Source organism: Crocodylus porosus, unplaced genomic scaffold, assembly GCF_001723895.1.
Source record: "Crocodylus porosus isolate Cpor-Errol unplaced genomic scaffold, CroPor_comp1, whole genome shotgun sequence".
Lineage (NCBI taxonomy): Eukaryota > Metazoa > Chordata > Crocodylia > Crocodylidae > Crocodylus > Crocodylus porosus.
Window position 1 is genome coordinate 234,850,175 of NW_017728886.1, and position 5,355 is coordinate 234,855,529.

Here is a 5,355-nt window from a genome sequence, read left to right on the forward strand (position 1 = left end):
GATATGCAGGTAAATATGGTAGCTTATTGGTCTTGGAATAATATTAGTGGCTAGGAAGAACAGAATTGCTGCATCACAACAGACCCACAGCCCATTTGTTTCTAGCTTCTTGTCTCCAAGAATGGCCAGCATTAGACACTTTAGGAGAAGGTTGAAATAGGTACAGACTAAATTTCCCCCAACCCTACACCCTCTGTAGATTTCATTTTGCCTTCTGGTGGGTAAAGCTTGCTTAAATCTTGAAACACGGGTTGTTGGGTTGTTGTTTTTATTCAGTAATGTGAACAGGTAGTAGAGGAGGACAATGTAATGGAGTTCTATAATTAAACTTCTTTAATCTAGCAAAGGCTGTTCCACAAAAGAAGTTATTTTCTGGGTTGGTAAATGTATAAAGGTAAGTAGACAAACTTACCATTAATACTCTTATGGAACTTCTTGGCTCTTTGGAATTTAAAAATGCCTTGAAATGGAAGGAGGATAATCCTTTTTGCAATGAGTCTGACTTCAAGGAAACCAAAGGTGGCAACCATAAGGAACTTGTCCAGGCTGTTTTGCTCAGGGCAGCAGAGTAGAAATTAATATGAAGTGAAGCATTACCTTTAGCTGGATTGTATTATTAGAAAATAAAATCCTACATGGGATTTTTGAGGCTTACTGCTGGCATCCACAAACCTGCTGAAGAGGCATATTGGCAACACTGGGACTGTTCAGGGTTGATCTCAGAAGCTGGAAGGCAGTTTTGTGTTTGCTTTAATTGCCTATGGTGGCGGCAGCTTCTTCGGGTCCAGGGCTTGTGGAATTGGAGTGGGCGCAGAGCCTCGCATGGGCTGATTTGCCCTGGGCCCTGCACCCTGCTCAGGTCGCCTTTGCCTGTGGATGTGGGGCTTCAGCAGCTTTCAGTGGCAAGGTGGTGGCCTTCTGCTGTGGGTGCTTTCCCCATGCTGTCCTGGGGAGAAGAAGTGCTGGGTGTGGGTATTTTCCTTGTCATGGGGAAGACAAATAGAGGTGGAAGGGTCCTAGCATCTGCCCACCTGCCTCCAACCTGGGGTGGGTCATTCCAGACTACAGCCAGAAAGGGTTGCCTGCCCCAGTCTAATTCATCCTTTTGGCTTTTGCTGTAGGAGTGAAGGGATTTTTATGGTTTTCTCCTTTTGGTAAGAAATGAGGGAAAGCAAGTGCTAGAGAAGGTACCATAGAGGCCCCTGGAGTTGCATATCTTCACCATCTGCAGAACAGATTCTTCATATGCATTAATATGAGTAACTTGGAGGCGGCAAGCTGATTTTGTGGGCAGATGCCAGGGCCAGTTGCCATTTTCTCAGGCTGAGCATGGTGCTTCCCCCCCCCCACCATACTTCCGATTGGCCAAGAGGCACCAGTGGCCTAGTCCCTTACAGCTGATTGGTTGCGAGGGTTGTCCGTCAAAATTCGTAGAAAAATTAGGGTTAGAAGGGACCTAAGGAGGTCATCCAGTCTAACCCCCTGCCTCAAAACAGTACCATCTCCAACTATACCATCCCAGCCAAGGCTTTGTTTAGCTGGGTCTTAAAAGCCTCCAAGGATGAAGATCCCACAACCTCTCTGGGTAGCCTGTTCCAGTTTTTCCTAATATCTAACGTAAACTTCCCTTGCAGCCACTTGAGCCCATTATGCCTTGTTCTGTCATCTGCCACCATTAAGAACAGTCTAGCTCCATCCTCTTTGGAACCATCCATCAGGTAGTTGAAGGCTGCTACTAAATCCCTTCTCAGTCTTCTCTTCTCCAAACTAAATAAGCCCAGTTCCCTCAGCTTCTCCTCAGAAGTCATGTTCCCCAGCCCCCTAATGATTTTTGTTGTCCTCTGCAAGACTCTCTCCAGTTTGTCCACATCTTTTCTGTAGTAGTTGGTCCACAACTAAATACAGTACTCCAGATGTGGCCTTAACATTGCTGAATAGAGGGGAAGAAACACTTTCCTCAATCTGCTGGCAATGCTTCTACTAACGTAGTCCAGTATGCCATTAGCCTTTGCAACAAGGGCATGTGGTTGGCTCATCTTCAGCTTATTGTCCACTGTAACCCCTAGGTCCTTTTCTGCAGAGCTGCTACTTAGCCAGTCAATCCCCAGGCTGTACTGGTGCATGGGATTGTTCCATCTTAAGTGCAGGACTTTGCACTTCTCCTTATTGAACCTCATGAGATTTCTTTTGGTCCAATCCTCCAATTTGTCCAGGTCTCTCTGAATCCTGCCCTACCCTCCAGTGTATCTACAGCTTGGAAGATGGGATGGAGGGCAGATAACACCAAGTCACTGATGAAGATATTGACAAAAACCAGATCCAGGACAGACCGCTGGGGCACTCCACTCGATGCCAGCTCTTCAACTAGACCTTGAGCCAGACTACTACCCTCTGAGCCCAATGATCCAGCCAGTTTTCTTTGCACCTTACAGTCCATTCATCCAACCCATACTTCCTTAAGTTGCTTCCAAGAATGTTGTGGGAGACCATATCAAAAGCCTTGCTTAAGTCAAGATACATCACATCTACTGCTGTCCCTGCATCCACAGAGCCAGTCATCTCATCACAGAAGGCAATCAGATTGATAAGGCATGACTTGCCTTTGGTGAATCCATGCTGACTGTCCCTAATAACCTAACTTTAGAAAAAAGGTGTCCCTTCCTCTGAGTTACCTTCTGGGTTTCCTTCAGATGAGACTTGACTTCTCTACCATCATGTGGCTCCATCCCTTGCTGCCAAGTAGTGGAGGGGGGCAGGGGTACATGATATGCAGCCCTCAGCTAATCAGTGGTGAAGGGGTGGGGGAAGGGGCAACCCCCCTCTCCCCTTCCCTCCCAGCGAGCTGCACAGCTGGGCTGCAGGACTACAAAGATGATGATGAAAATACTTAGCTGATGGAGAGCTAGGTATTTCTTGCATTTATTCCACACCTTATAAACTTAAGCTCCATTTTGTTTTTAATTTTTTTTCTCCCTTTGCATGGCATCTTAAATAATTTTATTCTCTTTGCAACATTTTTGGTTGGCAAATTTATAGTTGGATACCATTTTATACAGCCCAATTATATTTCCAATTACAATTCAACACCTCTTTTCACAGGTGTGGTAGTGCTGTTTGCATTCTCTATACAGGCAGTCCTTGGACTTACAACAATTGGTTCCTGAAAACCGCATTTTAAGTCAAAACGTTGCAACTCGGAACCAATTTTGTCATAAGAAACAATGTTATAAATCAGGGATTGGTTCCTGAACCTAGGACCGATACCCTATTTTCACAAAAAATACCCCATAATTTTGTACTCGATCAATTATAGATGAGTCATATAGCTACATTAATATATTTATATTGTAAATAGCAATCATAGTGATTTGGAAGGACTTCTTTGAGGTGACATTGCTGGACTTTTTGAAGAGTTCTTGGCTGGAGTCTTCTCAGGAGTCTTGGTTGCAGGTTTTTCTGGAGCCTTGTCTGCTTTCATAAAGAAAGTGTCCAAGGAAGTTGGGACAGATGTTCTCCAGGGAGATAAGTGACAGTGAAGTTGTTTGCTGGTATGGCACTACGTCAGATCAAGCGTTGTAAGTTGAAACTGGTGGTGTAAAGTTGAAACAGGGTATCAATTTATAAACATTGTAAGTGTGAAATGTTGCAAGTCAAGGACTGCCTGTAGTAGAGATCAACTTTCCCTCTGTTAATGAACAGACCAAGGGGCTGAGGCGTATTAAATACCGTATTTACTGATGCATCACCTACAGCTTTTCCCCAAAAACCTCTTCTTATTAACAGGCATGCATCTGGCCCTGCTCTTCCTGCAACTTCATTGAATCTAGGCACCCTGCAACTCACTGATTGCTGGCTTCTGGAAGTATGCTTTGTGGTAGTGTCACACAGACCAAGAGCAGGAGCTTGTCAGGTGCCTTCAAATGAAAACAACTTATATTTCTGAAAACATATCAACTAGCTGTGTATCAAAATATAAAAGAAAAAGACAAAAATGTTCTTTCCTTACCGCACTGAGCAGATTGCAGGCTGGTCCGTGCTGGGAAAACATAAGTTATTAGTACCCTGATATACCTCCCATACTATGTGGGGGTAATCCTGCAAGCTCTCTACTACAATCAAAGTGAATTTATGAACTGCAGGGTACAGGATAAGAACTGCGACATTCAACATTTTCCATCTTTAAGCTCTCCACTTCATCTTAACAATGCATGGTTTGTGCTGCCTGTCTGTTGAACACATGTACTTGTGCCTTTCATTAAGGTATCTGCATACTGTTCCACACTACATGCATGCAAAACGAAAAATGGAACCAGGCAGAAAAAAATCACAGAGTGAGAGCTTGGGCTTAGTCAGAACTGTAAGATGGCTGAGGATACATGACTGCCCCAACACACTCCATCACCTGGTGCAAAGAATGGGGATCTGGACAGAGACAGGCGAGACATGCAGAGACAGGCACGGATTTGCAGTTTGTCCCAGAGACAGGTAAGGAGCCTGTCTTGGAACTAATTTTTACAGCTTACAGTTCCAGATCTGAGATGTTCTCTCCCCTCAACTGGATCCCAATTAATAGGAGGCATTGGGAACAGGTTTATCAAAACCTCATCACAGCTGCTCAGAATGGGCTGATTTCATAAAAAGCTTTGTTTGTATGATGCTGAAAGCTTGTAATGTAGCTGTGTGTTTATGGGCAGTCAACAGATTCTTGGGCATGAACAGATAGATGTAACCAATCCCTCCATCCTTACAAAATGCAGCTCATTAGCAGCTACATTCTCTCCAACTGTTGCAGCTTCCTGATTATTAGCCTCAAGGGAAAAATCAGAAGCATGGGGGCATGGTAACAGTCTGCTCTGAACAAAGAATATGTGCACAGAAAATGGATGGACTTTCTAAATAATCCAGAAATGGGAAAAGCATACTCAACCACCGTCATGATACTTAATAGGGCTGTGCGAAGCTTTGGTCGCTGATTTGATTCAGAGGAGATTTGGCCTAATTCGGTGGCGAAATCTCTGAATCCAAATAGAATCAGGAGACCTGTTACCCTCTCCAAATCAAATCAGAAGCCTCCGATTTACTTCGGAGAGATTTGATGATTTGGACATAAGAGACAGCTTTCTATGTTTTTTCTACATACCTCATGGTACCAGGTGGCTCATGAACGCTGAGATGGTAGGGTGGACGGAGTGTCTCCTGGGTCTGCTGCCGAGTGTGCTGAAGTGGACTAGAAGCACTTCCGGTCCACTTTGAGTCCTCTGCAGAGCATTTGGGATACTCCCCTTTGCCCCCTGGCTCAGCGACTGGTGCCTCCTGGGTCCGGGGTGGGCAGCTGGGGTCCCTCCCATGGCCGAT